Source organism: Lepidochelys kempii, chromosome 9 (genome assembly GCF_965140265.1).
Source record: "Lepidochelys kempii isolate rLepKem1 chromosome 9, rLepKem1.hap2, whole genome shotgun sequence".
Lineage (NCBI taxonomy): Eukaryota > Metazoa > Chordata > Testudines > Cheloniidae > Lepidochelys > Lepidochelys kempii.
This window is the reverse complement of record NC_133264.1, coordinates 42,417,700-42,435,574: the sequence shown is the minus strand read 5'-3', so window position 1 is coordinate 42,435,574 and position 17,875 is coordinate 42,417,700. Positions and strand designations below refer to the sequence as shown.

Below are 17,875 nucleotides of genomic sequence, written 5' to 3'. Positions count from 1 at the left end.
TCTAAAGGTGATATGAAAACAAAACAATGCAAAAACACCAACTTGTACAGAATGTACTCTATATTCTAGTCCCTCAGCTGGCCCCCAGTCTGCTTCCACTGTCAAATCCTTCTCTTGAAAGTCATTGCAACATGTTCCAATTGCCTCGGTCCGGGTATCCTGCCTCGGTCCGGGTACCCTGCCTTGGTTTCCTCTCTTCAATTCAAAAACTCACAAAAGGCTTTCAAGAGTTCAAAATAATTCAAGCAGCTGCTCCTAGGCCTCTCCTAGCTGGAATACTTCCATGGGCATCTGCCCATCTTGTCCAACTCTCTCTCTGACTGAGAGGTCAGTAAGAAAATCTCCTCTGCTGTTCCCCTGCTTTCTCAGGGTCCCTTGCAGGAGCTTTATACTAGTTTCCAACTGGTCTCAACACCCTTTTTCCCAACAAGGTCTTGTCTTTGCTCCAGCTCTCTGCCTGTCTCTCACTGGCCTTTTAAAGAAATCACCTAGCTTATCAGGATGGGGGGGAGGAGGTCAAAAGCTAATTCATCAAATGTGTGGCTGAATCCAATTACCCTTAAAAGGCCAGCCAAACTCTGACCGTCATAAATGGATTAAGTACCAGGTACATAAGAAACTACATTGCCAGCTCTAAACTGCCAAGACAATTGTGCTCCTCTGGGGCAATACAGGTCATATAGGCCAGATGAGACATGTTGGGGCAAGGGGATCCAGCTGTGGAACAAGCTTTCAGAAGATAATAGACTAATCTAGAATTAGACCACCTTTAAGGTCATTCTGCAAGATCTACCTTTTGTAGTAAATGTTCTGGTCATGGTAAAAAAAAAAAAAAAAAAAGCTTAATCAATCACCATCTGCCCCCCACAAATATCCTTCTCAAAGCAGAGCTTCCTGTAACCGGGGACAGGAAAAAAACTGAAGACTTCACAAAGCAAAGTCCACTATGGACCTTGTCACGCCAATCAATCTGGAAGTCACTCAGATTATTCACTGATGGGACCACTACAAAGACTTGAAATGGACTGATAGCTAACTTTTAGTGTAAATTTTCTGGAATGCCAGATATTCTACTAAAACCACAAAAGAAAAATTTCCTTTTCTTCTGACAAAATCTGCAGGAGACTGAATCTCTTCCTCAAAGAGTCTTTTACTGGAGAAAGCTCCCTCTCATATTCCTCTGAGCACTATAGCTCCAGTCCAGTTGAGAAATGGTTGTATTACAATTTAGTAGGCAGAGTTTGTTAAATTGCCATATTGAATGAAGTGTGGATCCACACCAACCACCTAGTCACCAACATGTCACTGCTCAGGAAAGATTACAGTTCCTCCACTGGGATTCAGAAGAGAGAGTTTCACAAGTTACATTATCTTACCTTCTAGAATAGTGAATAGCATCAAAGTCAGAACTGAAATGAATCTCACAAGTCTATGGTGGAAGGGGAGAGAAAATATTATTTGATTCTATTGTAAATTCTCAGGGTAAGTGAAATGGAAGCAGGAAGGGCATAGCAGAGGTAGAGAACACTATGGTGGGCTGTATACGCATCAGTAATTTTAACTCTGTTCTACCCTTACACCACTCTTTTCTCTTCTGAGACCAACAGACTTTCTTGCTATGAACCACCATCACTGTAACAGATGCTGCTTTGTCTCTGATGAAGACAGAAACAATCAGGAAAGACCAAAAGAGTGGATCTTAGAAGAAGTGTCACAAACCAAAAGTTGAGAACTCCAACTTCATGTCAGATCACCCGAGAGTTCCCAAAAAGTTCACCGTACCCAAGTATTTACTGCAAAATAACTGCACACCTTGTATCTTAAAGAACATTCCATTCTATGTAGAATGGTAGTTTGAAGGAAAGACTGACATCAACAGATAATGTAAAAAAATTGCCTTTCAACTGATTACTTATATATACACACATCAGGCATCATAAAGGACTTCAGCAACTCTGTCTTGCCAATCCCTTAGTTTTCTTAGGGCCACATTTCTTTCTTCAAATCCTTTAAGCAGAATTACCTGAGACACCAGCTTTTAAAACAATAATAATAATAATAAATTGTAAAGTTGTGGCATTTTAAAGTATTTACTTTTTTATATGCTGTACTACACTATTCTACAGCAATGCAATAGTAACATTTTCTACAACACCAGGAGGCAGATTGACTGGTACTAAAAATCAGATTTATACACATACTGTACTCTCAAAAAACCTGCCTTTGGTAAACTTTAAAATTGCTTATGAAGTCCAATTTATTTTTCTGTTGAACTGTATGTTGTTTCCAATGCTGAAAAAAGTACTTCTATATATGGAGGCAAGTCAGCAAAAAATCATAACTCTCTGCCAAGCATTTATTTAATTTTAGTTTGTATTTCCAACAATAATTATATGGCAGAAATTTTAAATTTAGAAGGACTTATAATAATTATATTTGGAGACAGTGGTAGAAGCCTACAGCCAAGGTCATAAAGTCGAAGTGTGCTTTTGGACATAATTAGTGTAAAAGAAACTATAAGATGTTCTATGTTTTCAACACTTCTGATATTGCCAAAATAGGTAGAGATGGTGATGGTTGTTTTTGCAAATTGAATACCTTTCTGCTAGATACCGAACTGAAACAATCCATTTCACACAATCCAGCTAGCTATTACATGTCAAAAACTTTTGTTAATGAATTACTACAGGATTAATTAAATTAATTAAAGGTGAAAGTCACTGTATTTTTATCAGCTCTCTCTTCACCCATCTATAACTTCCTAGCTAACCCCTGAATGTAACTTATTCCTTTTATTTTCAGGCTTCATATTAAGTAAAAAGTTCCTTCAAAGTTGTCTTCAGCTGAATTACATAGTATCTATTTCTACAGTTTGGATAAAAAGGCAGAATTTCTCAGCTTTATTAGGTCCTGTCTATATGGGAACATCGATGAAAATTAAAGTGACTTAAGTAAAGGTGTGAATTTGAAATAAGTTAGTTAAGCTGCATTAAACTCCTATGTGAACACCATCACTCAGAATTCAAGTATCCTTAATTCGACTTAGCGTAATTCAGTTCCAAAGTGAAACTACCAGAGTAAACAGACATGTCAAATAGTAGAAGCATTTTTTGTACATACTAATATTATTTAATCCTTGTAAATATTCTTGAAAGTAACAAATAACCCATATGACAATTAAAGATGCAACATTTCTCACCAAAAATCTTTCCCCATGTTCATTAAAGAGCTGGAGAATGAACTAATTCTGAAATGTAGACTTATATCTGAACTTGCAATCTTCTCCCAACCTCTTGCTCCATAAAAATAGACTACATCAGGGGTGGCCAAACTCACTGGCCCTCCGAGCCACATACAATGATCTTCAGAAGTTTGAGAGCCGAGCTGAAGCCCCTAGACCTCCCTCCTCACTGGGAAGAAGCCCCTACCCCACCACCCTACTGCAAGGCAGAGGTCCAGAGTTCCCCCCTCCAGTTTGGTGAAATGGGGGCAGCATAGGAGACTTGTGAGCTTCACTTTAATGGTAAAAGAGCCACATGTGGCTCATGAGCCACAGTTTGGCCACCCCTGGGCTAGATGATCCTTCCAATACCAAGCTACAGAGTTGGACTAGAATCATTCTAGAGAGGCTATGCCAACCAATTGACTGCAATAGCCTCCATTGTTTATTCAACTCACATCCCTTCCCCAACAGCAAGAGAAGACCAAACACACAAGACTCAGAAAAAATAATCCTCCTTTTGTTGGTTGACATACTATAAAATCCATGCTCGGAAGCCCACTATTAGATATTTTTATATCTTCCCAAATAAAGACTGAAATCTCACTAAACAGACAATTCATTTTTCTAACGGACATGATAAACACGTCTCTTATACAAGCAAGAGGTAAGTATTACTGAAGAATATATAATTACAACCAGAGAATTTGACATGTGCTGCCAAAATACTGATTTAGAAACAGAAACTTTAAGGCCAAATCCTGCCATCCAATACAAGTGTACATGTATGTTGACTTAACTGAAAAGAGAGGGGGGGCTGAACATGTATATCAAAAGGTAGAATTTAGCTTTTGAAAAGTAATTTTCTCAGTTATGATTCTTTAATTATCACCTTTTTAATGACAATGTATGCCTCAAAATATGATAAATGTAATAACTGCAGAATTGAATACAGAAATACAAATACAATATGAATGATGCTTGGTCACAGGTGGGAAGGAAGTGCCTATGTTTGTCTAACAATGAAGTCAAATTAATTTTTTTTAAAAGGAACTGTATTCCTAACTAGGTGTAATACACACATCTGAGCTCCCATCTTGCACATTATATCAATAAGGGAAGCACACAAAGGATGATCACAAAAGCAAGAGACACTGAATGAATTACATCCTACTTTAGGAATTAGAAATTATTCAGAATCCTGCCTACTAAATGTCCGTCCCCCCCAAACATTTAAATTGAGTTTGCACCCACAGGCTTCTCTGGGTAGGTATACTAAACATAATGGGGTGGAGGGGGGGAATCTTTTACCTTTGTGTTGAAGCTCTTAGGAAAATAGAATTTTTTCAATGTTACAACATTAAAAGAGAGTTAGCAGTTTTTACAAATAGCACTTGTAAAAGCACTACTAGAAGTAAAAGATTTAGAGAAAGCTTCTATTTTTTCAGTTTGTTACTTATGCATTTGATCAGTGTAGTGGGGTCGTTTGGTTGGTCAGTAGGCCTACAGGTCTGGGCCTTCAACTTCAGTCTTTCTATCAGGTCAGGGTGTCCCAGTCTTCTAGATGAGGTCCTGCTGGAATGTTCTCTTTGCCGATAACCCCTAGATCTACTCTCCTGGGCGTCAGGAGTCATAGTTCTGGGCCAGGTAAGGGGACCCTGATGATCTCTCTTTACCAGGTTCCAGCCCAGGGCCCTGAAAATGCAGCAGCTTGCTTGCTCTCCTTCCCCAGGCCACTTCCTACCAGACACTGCATCTCAGTTTGGGATGTGGTTGTAGCTGACAAAGTATTTACTTCAAAACTCCAAGTCTAGGGCAAATGCCTGCAGCCCTCTTGTGCCCCTTGCCTGTGGTTCTCCCTGCCTCTTGGAGAGCATCTTGGGATATGGGGAGGGGAATGGGACTCATAGCTGGATCCCCTTGGTAGAAGCTTCTTCACCTGTTGCTGCAGAATGGTGCTCCTCCAGGGAATGCCCTCTCTCCTTCTTCCATTGTCTGGAGCTGTTGAAGCACGCTTTACACGGATCTTCTCCACCGGTGCATAGTTGGCATTATCCAACAGGCAGTCTTTCCAAGCCCAGTACTGCTCCAGCCCTTCCCCTGCCTCAGCCTCAGCATGGGGGTTTGTAAATCCCATCAGTCAGTACTGTGTATTAAGAAAGTTTTCCCCATTTTGTATGGAGCTTTTACTCAGCTACACAGAAGAGAAAAATATTAAAGCAGGAAAATGATGTGAAACAACAAAAGTTGGGGGACTGGGACAGGTATAGAAAAACTATTAACTCATTTTTTAAAGCCTAATGGTCTCCCTCTAACGAGATGATTTATTTAACATCAACATTCAAAAAGGAAAAGAAGTAGAGAGTATTACATATGTGCAATGTAATTAGTTAACTTTTTTTGCATTAGCATTGGCTTTGTTTGGGGGAGTAAGGAGATTATATTGCTTTTACTGACACGAGAACTATCACCAGTGCCTTTTTAGAAAGCTTGTCAGTCCCCTGGAGCAAGGAGCTTTCTTGGAGCCACAGCCATGGATGCTTCAACAATACCACAATCTACAGTATGGTAAGAGGTGTTCAGCTTCCCTCTCTATGGCCAAGTCAGTACTATGCCACTAGTGGAGCGCTCTGCTGGTATAGCTACACCAGTAACTGCACTTTACCAGTATAATGGCAACTACTAAGAGCTTTTGCCGGCACAGCTATCTCAGTAACAAATCACATCTATCATGTGCCTGACTGACATAGGCATGCTGGCAAGTTCGCAGTGTAGATATGACCTGCATCAGAGACAAGAAGTTAGCAGTGGCAGATTAACAGACAGGGACCGTGGCCAATTTGGGGGCCCTTGCAGGAGTGCTGGAACTCTGTCCCCGAGGCCTGCCACCCTGGCTGCTCCTCTTCCCCCAGGGTCCTCCCACCCTGCTCCTGCGCTGCATGGGGCAGGGCTGGCCCAAGCCCCACCACTTGCCCTTCCAAGCCCCTTTTTGGCAAAACTGGCCTTTAGTCCTGTTAGCTCTTGCCAACTGATGATCCATTGGCAAGAGCAAATGGTATAAATTCCCGGTTTGCCAAAAAAGTTGGGACATCCAGGGAAGGGCTTAAAAACGGGACATATGGTCATCCTAGGCTGTTACAAGAGCTGCCCAGCGAGCCCAGGCCGCTGTCCAGAGCCCTGGACCCTCCAACTGCCCTGGGCAGGGGGCGTGGTGCTGGACAGCAGCCCTCAGTCCATGTTCCTGCCACTCCCAGGGCACCCTGCACTGGGCAGGTGGAGGCTCCAGGACTCCTCATAGCAGCCCGGGCTCCCTGGGCAGCTCTTACCACAACTCCACAATAGTGGATATTGATGTTTCAATGTAGTGCTTTTCTAAGAGATTATAAATCTGAATAATTTTTAGAGCAACAGCTGTTTACAAAGTTCTATCATATTTTTAAGAAGGTACTTCAAGTTTTAGGTCAGTAGGAGCGATAGATCAGTCCTGTGTTTGAAAGGTACAAATTTAGGATCTTGAGTCCAACAATCGCTATCATTCTTCACTCGCCACCATCTCTGTCCCTGAAGGCTTACCTCAGTTCTCTCAAGTCACTAAAAGAGCTTTCATCTGACAATTTGCACAGTATGCCTCAAAATACATTCTAGAAATCTCTTCTCAAAACCCATTTTTAAAGAATTTCACAAGCCTTATTCCATTCTTCTTACAGATTTCATGATGGAATTGTATCTATGCAAATACTTACGTAGTATGCAATTAATAGTTTATTCTTCCTACAGTTATAAAAAATTCCATATCTGACTGACAGTTTCCACTGTAATTTGAGGAAAAGGTAACTCATGAAAAGGAAGATAGTTAAATACAATGGTAGCCATTAGTTTTATTAAACATATCTTGTTTAGAATGGAACCTGCAGATAATTGTGTGATAGGTCAAGTTATTTAAATAGTTAGGACTAAATGTAAGACAGACACGTATTGCCTATACATTTAGAAAGGTGTCTACGCATTTAAAAATCATCAGGAAACAGAAGCATGGAGCTTTAATTTCAGTTTGGTCCATCAATTTCTTGTTTGACTGTAAATTTCATTCTGTTTCTGCCTCTAAAAATAAGCTTGGGTAAGAGCAGAGACAATATTGCACTAATGAGGATTTTGCATGACGCTCTTGCTAAGGCGAGGCAGCACGTGTGGAATGCCACATGAAAGTGCAAGTTTAGAGGAATCTTACACCTTATTTGAACGCTCGCAAAACTGAGGAGAATTGACAGAACCAGAAAGTTACATCCACTACCTAATCTATAAACCTTCAATCTAAAATATTAATCTCAGCCTTCATTTCCAGCAACCACCCTACCACAGAAAGGTATTTTGATCAGCTCCAACGTTCCAGACAGATCAACATGAAAAACTAGCAGCATTTTTGTTAGCTGCATCTCCAAACGTCTTCTGTTCTATCACGTCATTTGAAATCTGCTATTGCAATTATTGGATCGGCAATTTTCAACACTGGAAACCAAGTTTTATTACATTATAGTGAAGGTTAGCTGTAAGACTTTGTTTTCACTAGAGACTGTTTCAGGCTGAATAAGCACATGGGGGTTTGAATTAAGACTGTACAGGCAACACCACTTCTGCCATTTGCTAACTTCTGAGTGCTTGCCTTGGCATCCCTAATATTCTTTTAATGCATCTATGTGTGTCAAGAACGAAATGTGTTAGTCTTGATCATATCCCCTATGGATATTACCTATAGTTCCCCATAAACAATTCTGAATTATTACCAAGCTTTGCTCAAGAAAAGTTTAGGACTGGAATGGCAGGTGTTGCAGGTTCAGAGTGCAATTCATTCGTATGGTGTGTTGAAAAGCCTCTCAGTGCCAGTTTGTGTTGTACTCAGTTTAAGACAATGTTAATTCCTTACTTAAAAGCAGAGGCGATGCCTGTGGTGTGGGGGGAAATGCAGGGTCACGTGCTCCACCCCGCCCCAGATTCGCTGCTTGGCTTGTACTGAGCATGCTCAGTAACACTGCTGAAGCTGGCTGCCCTCACGCTGCCCTGCCCCACCCCCCACACACACTATCAAAAGACATGGGTCATCTCTGCTTGAGAGAGAAAGAAAATCATCCACATTTTAGAAACAAAACTGAATTATACTCTGTAAGTGAAGCATATTTTATTAAAGATGATATTCCATACGGCACAGATATTAAATACAGGTATATTTTATAAGCTATAACAGGTTATAAGCTTTTCCTTACTGTAGGCTTTGACACCTTCCTTTAAAAGGAAAGAACTAGTATGTGGAGGGGTGCATGTTGTTTTCATCGGATTATGTCATTGCATTTTAGTTCCTATATACAATTGCAGCATCAACTACATAGAAACTGCTTAGTCACATCTACAGTCAGAGATTCCATCGTAGCAGGATGTATTGAAGTATTGTCAGCACTCATATCTGCATACTAATCACTGTATGAAATCTTACTAATAGTTCCATTTCAGGGGGTTTTGGCGGGGGGATGGTGAGTGGGAGGGAGGGGATTTTTGTGTCTCCTCTGCACTTCCAAACACGAATACTAGAAAGAACCTATTAGCCGGAGGACCAAGGCTTGAAAAATCCATTCACCAATAGAAAGTAGCAAGCATTCTCAGGTGAGCTATTGGATCAAATTAGTAAAGAAAAAAGCTATACTGAAGATGACTGAAGACTCAGGAAAACAGAAAAGTATCCTTTTATATTTGAAAGGTTCTCCATAGTTATAAAGACTAAAATACTTTTTTCTTTTGAAAAGTGTAAACAAGTTCTGCAGAAATGTATTTTGTTAGATTTAAATTGATTGTGTAGGCCCCACTACTAGCCAGAGAAAGATTTCTACTCACCAACGGCAATTGGAGATTTCATGCTCTACATTTCCAGGAATATTTATCTTCATAATTATCACTTTTGATAATTTGCCTTAATATAGGTATCAATAGAGAATTACATTTCTGCTCATTAAACGAATCATAGAATATCAGGGTTGGAAGGGACCCCAGAAGGTCATCTAGTCCAACCCCCTGCTCAAAGCAGGACCAATTCCCAGTTAAATCATCCCAGCCAGGGCTTTGTCAAGCCTGACCTTAAAAACCTCTAAGGAAGGAGATTCTACCACCTCCCTAGGTAACGCATTCCAGTGTTTCACTACCCTCTTAGTGAAAAAGTTTTTCCTAATATCCAATCTAAACCTCCCCCACTGCAACTTGAGACCATTACTCCTCGTTCTGTCATCTGCTACCATTGAGAACAGTCTAGAGCCATCCTCTTTGGAACCCCCTTTCAGGTAGTTGAAAGCAGCTATCAAATCCCCCCTCATTCTTCTCTTCTGCAGGCTAAACAATCCCAGCTCCCTCAGCCTCTCCTCATAACTCATGTGTTCCAGTCCCCTAATCATTTTTGTTGCCCTTCGCTGGTCTCTCTCCAATTTATCCACATCCTTCTTGAAGTGTGGGGCCCAAAACTGGACACAGTACTCCAGATGAGGCCTCACCAATGTCGAATCTGTGAAGACGTGAAACTGGATGAACTTGTATGGAAATAAATGTATTATTCCCCCACAAATATTCATCCTCTCAACACACCGGAAAAGTAGACATTTTAAGCCCTTTACTGAGTCTCCGTTCTACTCTTTCCTAACTGCGCTCCTTTATTACGAGTTTGAAATCTGCTTTTCCATTAGTTAACTAACAAACTGCTAGTCACACTTCCTTTAATAACAAAATGAACTACTGTAGTATTTGTTAGCAATGCTGATAAAAAGTGATATACAACAGGGCGGTAACCAAAAGCACTAAAGTTACACTTTATTTCACATATGGAGTAATTTGTGTACAGAACACGTAAAAAAAATATGCACTCAAACACATTTTAAGATTTTAAGAATTCAAGAATTCAATCTAGCCAAAAAAGGTAGTTTTTTTACACTTAGAAAAATATCTTACTACTGTGTTCCCAGAGTTCCACTGCTCTCAACTGATATGTTTAAATATCTTTGCATCAATTAAAACTTTTCAGTTTTCCGAAACAGCTAAAAAATGCTAAATTAAACTTTTCAGCAGAGACTTTTATGGGGGGAAAAACAGCATAACACAATGTGCTTTTAAAAATAACTCACCATCAAAGCTGACATTTTATTGGAAGCATTATAACGTTACCATTACATGAACAGGTGAGCTAGTGTTAGCTATTTCCCCAAAAAAATTGTCATTCCCCTTTTTACAGGTTTTCAAGAGGGCACTAAGTTTGAATTATATCCAAAAAACACACACTTTTTTACATGTTTAAAATCTATAGCTCAGGACACTTTTATAATGCTCTGTGAACACATAGGGTACTAGCTAAAACACTCAAAACTATGGAGTCTGAATGAAGGTTAAAGTAGTTATTTAAAATAAGAAACTTACTTCCTGAATTGATGTTTCTTTAAAAAAAAAAAGTCACAATCATTTCTGAGGAATGAACATGGTTATTCCTGTACACACTGAATGTGAATCTGCTTCCTGTTTGGTTCATTCCTAAATTCATCTCTTTATAGAAGGTATTTGAATAAGTGATAAGTTAATACATTATTTCATTATGAGGTAATATAACGAGTGCAAATTTGTTTAGATACAAAGGGACCCAACTCAAATGACTCCAATTTAAGTTACTGGATTTTCAGTAACTTTTTAAATTTAGGCCATTTATTTAGGTATCTATATACAGATTTAGCAAGCTAACTTTACGCACCCATTTTTTAAACAATTGGCCAAGGTTGTTAAGGCAAGCCAATACTGCATCACCTTACTCACCTTTATTTTTGGTGTGTTTCTTATTATGCTCTCCTCCTTCCTATTAGAGTAGAACTTAGTTTCATTAACATACAGACAACTCTTACTATGCAATAGGTACAACGTAAGTGTTACTATGAGGTTTGAAGAGAGAGTGGGGGCAATTAAAACATGTAAAGAAAAAGTCATAATATTGTGCACAGAGAGTTAGGTGCCTAACCAAATAGGTAATTTGCAAAAATAATTCTCTTACTCAAATAGTGCATGCTCTGGAGCATCTAAGAAAAATATCAAGCTTTGCATGCATATATATGTTTTAGCCACAGCAATGTATGGTGGAAGATAATACAGCAGGGGAAAATTAGGGTTTTTTATGGATTCAAGTTAGATACAAAGGACACCCACACTAAAATCAAACCAAGCTTTCACTCCTGGATAGCAAATCCCGTAGTCAGGATTGCTATTATATCTGGTATTAAAATGTAAATTACTGAGAAGTGTGATTAAACATGACATCACATGGTCCATATTCATTTTGCAATTTCCTTATAGACATTTGCAAGATTTTTTTTAACTACTTTATATTTGAAAGTCAAGATGTGATTCTCCTTTGTACATATACCATGCAAAATAAAAGTTTTGGAATCTGAGCACAGCTGACAATGTTATTGGCTTCTCTACAACTATTACTATAAATGCTGTAGTGCAGACAATGATAAAACCTTATTTTTGTTTGTAGAAACAGCAGAGAAGTCTTGGAAAAGACCCTCAGAATAAATATGTTCAATCACATAATCACTCTTTTAACCTTAATCACATTAAAATGTCATTACCAGAATTCTACTTATGGCAGAAAATTCTCTAAATTTACCTACAATTTATGAAACCCAGAAGTGTACTACAGTGATTACTAAGTTTTAAAGAGAGGATCCTAAATAAAAGTTTAGCTCTCAATATGTTTAAAACATAAGTTATTCAGCTCTGCATCTAATTCTATTATACATAAATAGTCATCTCTTTCTCCTCCCCCACCCCCAAAAACTCTCATGATCCAGAATGAACTGTGGGGAGGGGTTACAGCCTAGTAATTCTAGCCTTCAAAAAGAACTTGAAGAACCAAACAGACAGCGCACAATACACAGCACCATAAAACTAAGGTCTAGTTTGACTAGCACCAGTTACCTAATGAGAAGCTACAGAATAACTTTGATGACAATGTGAAAGATCAGTGTCATTCCCCTCCTGAATAAACATTTTACAATAGCAATCACGGAATTCCAAGAGGTGGAGTTTTCTTGACATATTTACACCCCATTGGGAATACACCGTTGTCTGTGCCTAGTTTATAATGTTACCAGAAATTTAAGATAAAGTACAATCTCATCTTATGCTGGGGTACTTATCTTCTATGAGAGAAATCCTAAACTATCATAATGCAACCAACAAGATTACAGTATAATTCACAAAAAAATCTTAAAACAACTATGTGCTGGCTGACAGGCTCAATTACTTCTCATGTCACAAGACTATTGCTGAACTAAATGTAACAAACAATTCTCTTACAATAGCAAGTCAATGACAGACAATCTTACAAGCTCAAGTAGGGCTGTGGACATCTTTTTGTGATTTTTATTTTTAAAGATCAGATAAGTTTTGTACCATTACACAGGAAGACTGAATAAACTGTCAAATGGTACTTCTGATACAAATAACTATTTTGCTTATTCTAATTTACACAATATTATTTTGTTTAACCCCTTTAACTAGAAAAGCCATGCATAAATACGCATCACTATGTATTATAATGAAAATATACATTGTTTTGAACCCATCTGTTAAATGAGAAACTCTCTGTATTTAAAAGTGAACTCAAGAATATTTTTGGCTGTGAATAGCTCAGAATATTGCATTTCCTCTGTAACAGTTTAGGACCTCATAAACACCTAAACACTATACAGAGATGCATTTCCTGATGATACCCTAAACTGCTGTAAGGGAAACATAGGACCCTGCACTGGAGTTGACGACAAGTAAAAATAATAATAATTTTCACATATTTTGTTGTAAACGGAATAGTTCCTTTTTAGATCCACATTTTACGTAATTATTTTTTAAAAGATATGTCTCTTGCCTTAAAGAAATTGAAAAGTGGCCAAGTCACAGTTTAATCTTTTCCCTTACACTGGCTGTGCTAATTAATTCATGTCATTTTCTTAAGGTAAAATACAGGTTTTAAATAAATTTGCAAGTAGGTTACCATTTTTTCACAGAAATAAAAATTAGTTAAAAAAGGCAAAAACGTACCCTTAGACAAAACTAGAGAAAAAAATTCCCTTTCACAAAAATGTTAGGTCACATTAGATTTTAGGGGAGCCCTTTGCAAAGTAAAGGCTCAGTCCTGCCGAGTTACTCTCATACCCAGAGTTATTCCTGCATAGAATCCTACTACAACTATGTAGGATCAGGACCTAGTGCTGGAAACTGTGTCACATCGGAATATTTTTATACATATACACATATACACACACACACACACACAAAAGTCAGTCTCCTGTAATATAAAGATATAAATAAAGTATGTAACTGAAGTAGAGATGAATACTGTGGTGTCCTAACCAAATTCTAACTTAGGTAATTAGTTTGCCTACCTAAAATTCTCCCTGGGGTTTCATTTGGAAACAGTATTCTTCTTCAGTTCCATCCTAAAATGTTGTGCAGTGTTGCTGTGCGTTGTTAAACAGTAGCCGTTTTACATCCCAGAAGTGGCTCCATTTCAGTGATGGATGAAGTGGTCCCTGTTACAGTTTGTATATCAATTTGTTAAGTTTGTAAAGCATTTGGGGAACCTTCAGGATGAAAGGCACTATACAAATTAAATATAAACAACATTAGTGCCCATTCATCCTCTTCAGAATAGGCCTAAAACCAATCCACACATACAAAGCAATTCAAGATTTACACAGAGCTATATCACCAGTAAAAGCTAAAAACCTCTCATTAATGACTGCTAAAAACTAAAACAAATTTGTAATGAAATGTCCTAGATTCAAATCCGTTAATTTGAAAGGGACTGAGCATTCTAAGCAAAGGTGATTATCAGGCTCAATCATGGATTCCACTTGAGGATGAACTCTTAAAAAAAAAAATTACCACACATTTCCCTAAATTTTACTGAATAATATCAGCTTTGCAAGCTAACCAAAACAGCAATTCTGCAGCATATAACAGTGATATACAACTACAAAGTGATAAAACAAGCAAGTAAGAATTAAATGTATTGACTGAAACTGTTAATGGAAATTTGCTGTCATTTCATGGCAGTTAATTTTTCATTTATTTTCTCAGTGTCCAAGAAGTCAACTAAGAGTTTCACAAGCAGGAAGGAGCAAACAGTTCTATCAGATCAGGGAAAAAATTTTACCAAATGTGTCAAGATGCAAGGGGGCTTTGCCCCTTCCTATCACCTGCCCTTGCAGCATTCCCAAGCTCAGCCTCACTATTTACTATTTCAGTACAAAGCAACTAAAAAAAAAAAAAAGGCACTGAGCTTGTTAGCTGTACATATTAGAACAGCCCAACTACTGAAAGGCCTCATTTATCTTTTGTATATTGGCATACTCTGGGCCTCCGTGTGGTGCACTTTTGCAAAGGTGAAAGTCACTTATACTATTCTTTTTCCTCATCATTACTGCGCTGGGAGATCAACTCACTAACAAGACCACTAATTTCTCTTCATTTCGACAAGAATTCATACTCCTAATTAATTCATACTCCGCAGCTAAAAACGTGAAGCATATCCTGGTCTCATTAAGACAGATCATTTTCTCACAAGACACTGACAAGCAGATTTTTGTCTCCACTGGTTTTGTAACAGGAAGTTTGTTCAAACCCCAGATCTGAAGAGGAAACAATGCGTGTCAACATCAAGCCAAGACAGCAGCAGCTAGTGAGGCATGGAGACCCTCCCCCCAGTTTTTGTCCTCAAACTGAAGACACGGAACTGGCTCACTGGGCCTGTCCCTATAGAGGAGAGGACCCACGCGGAGTTGGGGGAAGCGAGAGGAGAGCCCGTGCCCAAACCACCTGGCTCTGCCCACAGGGGAAGTTCCTCACTCAGATATTCAGGAAGGAAAAGACCACAGAGACCTTCACACCAGCCTCCCCCTCGCCCCACCACGGGGCCTAGGGCGGGGAGGAGCAGAGCTCGACAGGAGCCTCCCCCTTTCCCCAAACCCCCACGGGGCCTAAGCCGGGGAGGGCTCCGCACCAGCCTCCCCGCTCCGTGGGGCCTAAGGGGTGGGGGAGAGGCGCCAGACAGTCCTGCCCTCAGGGCCTCCAACAGCCCCAATCCGCCGCCTCTCCCGGGCCGGGCCCGCGCTCGGCGGCAGAGCCCAGCCGGGGCGGAGGAGCTAGAGGCGGTGGCGGCGTGTCGGTACCTTCGCTCGGCTGCGCGGACGGGGCCTGGCGGCAGCTGCCTCCCTCCTCTCGGGGTCGGGTCCGCGGCCGGGCGGCGGGTCTGTAGCGTCTCCGGCTCTGCCCGCTCCCACCCTGGCGGCTCTGGAGGAGGCGGACGACGCGAGGCGCTGCCTGACGGTCTCTCGCTCGCCCCGCGGTGCTGCGCTGCGCAGCGGCCCTTCCCCGCCCTGCAGCTGCGGCGGCGGCGGCCTGCGCCCAGCTCCCCGCCTCGGCCGCTCTGCTGCCCCCGGCGGCGCGGCGGGATGAGCGTCGCCACCGCCCGCTGGGCTCCTGCGGCCGCTCCCAGCTTCCCCGCCCCGCGGCTGCTCGGCTGCTCGCCCCGGCCCGCGGCTACCGGAACGGGCCCTGCCAGCCCAGCTGGGAGCGGCCCTGCCCTGCCCGTCTCGTCTCGTCTCGCCCAGAGCGACCCTTGGACCCGCGAATTTCCTTAGGCACAGGAGACTAACTACCCCCCAGCCCCGCCCCCACCACACACTAACCCCCCCCACCACCGGCCCCACCACACACTAACCCCCCCACACCGCGCCCCCCAGCCCCGCCCCCCCCACACACTAACCGCCCCCCCAGCACCGCCCCCACCACACACTAACCCCCCCCACCACCGGCCCCACCACACACTAATCCCCCCACACCACGCCCCCCAGCCCCGCCCCCACCACACACTAACCCCCCCACACCACGCCCCCCAGCACCGCCCCCCCGGCCCCACCACACACTAACCCCCCACAGCCCCGCCCCCACACACCCTCGCCCCCCCACACACTAACCGCCCCCCCAGCACCGCCCCCACACCCCCCGGCCCCACCGCACACTAACCCCCCCTGCAGCACCGCCCCCACGCCCCACCACACACTAATCCCCCCTCCAGCACCGCCCCCACGCCCCCCTGCCCCAACACACACTAACCCCCCCCACACTGCCCCCACATTACCTCGCCCCAACACACACTCACCCCCCCAGCACCGCCCCCACATTACCTCGCCCCAACACACACTCACCCCCCCAGCACCGCCCCCACATTACCTCGCCCCAACGCACACTAACCCCCCCTGCACCGCCCCCACGCCCCCCCAGGCCCAACACACACTAACCGCCCCCATACCCCCCAGGCCCAACGCACACTAACCCCCCCACAGCACCGCCCCCATGCCCGTCCAGGCCCAACACACACTAACCCCCCCCACAGCACCACCCCCAGCCCCAACACACACTAACCCCCCCAGAGCACCGCCCCCACGCCCCTCCAGGCCGAACACACACTAACCCCCCCCACAGCACCGCCCCCACGCCCCAACACACACTAGCCTCCCCACTGCACCCCCCCACGCCCCTCCAGGCCCAACACACACTAACCCCCCCCCCACAGCACCGCCCCATACCCCCCAGCCACAACACACACTAACTCCCACAGCACCACCCCCATGCCCTCCAGCCCCAACACACACTAACCCCCCACCCCCACAGCACTGCCTCCATGCCTCCCCGGCCCCACCACATACTAACCCCCCCCCCCAGCACCTCCCCCGGCCCCACCACACACTAACTCCCCCTCCAGCACCGCCCCTACACACCCCAGCCCCAACACACACTAAACCCCCTCCAGCACCGCCCCCACACACCCCAGCACCGCCCCCACGCCCCCCCAGGCCCAACACACACTAACCCCCAGCACCACCCCCAACACACACTAACCCCCCCCAGCACCGCCCCCCCGGCCCCAACACACACTAATGCCGCCCAGCACTGCCCCCATGCCCCCTGGCGCCAACCCCATACCCCCCAGCCACAACACACACTAACCCCCAAGCACCACCCCCAGCCACAGCACACACTAATCCCCCACAGCACCGCCCCATACCCCCCAGCCACAACTCACACTAACCCCCCCAGTAGCAACCCCATACCCGTCAGCCACAACACACACTAACCCCCACAGCACCACTCCCATGCCCCGCAGCCACAACGCACGCTAACCCAACTCTGTACCCATTTCCCCCATAGCCACAGCACCACCCCCATGCTCTCCCAAGCCACAGCACACAGCACCACCCCCATGCCACAGCCACAGCATACACTTCCTCCTCAGCCACAGCACTTCCTCTTACCCCCCACAGCCACAGCACCACCCCCATGTCTCCCAGAACACATTGCCCCCTCACACCCATGCCCCAGTACTCATTCCCCCCATGACCCCCTGCCCCCCACAGCACCACCCCCATGCCCCCATTTCCCTCCTCACTGCCACAGCACCATGCCCTCCACAGCATCACCCCCCTACCCCTGCCAGCCACAGCACACACCATCTCCCCCCCGCCCCACCCCCCAGTCTCCAATCCAAACAGCTACAGGTGCAACAGAGATAGCAAGGCTTCA

The 17,875-nt window shown here is 43.5% G+C and overlaps 1 protein-coding gene across 3 annotated transcripts in view; it reads right to left on the bottom strand.

Moving 5' to 3' along the window:
- CAB39 (calcium binding protein 39) overlaps nt 1–15,916 on the bottom strand; it is a 68,297-nt gene extending 52,381 nt beyond the window's left edge. Inside the window, exons 1-3 of one of the 3 annotated variants that reach the window (XM_073360032.1) lie at nt 15,463–15,916; nt 13,675–13,821; nt 5,160–5,414 (exon numbers count right to left, since the gene is read on the bottom strand). The gene's annotated coding sequence lies outside the window, so the exon portion shown is untranslated. The remainder of the gene's footprint in view (nt 1–5,159; nt 5,415–13,674; nt 13,822–15,462) is intronic. The other 2 variants (XM_073360031.1, XM_073360030.1) reach the window with 2 other exon arrangements.
- Nucleotides 15,917–17,875: the final 1,959 nt, after the last annotated feature.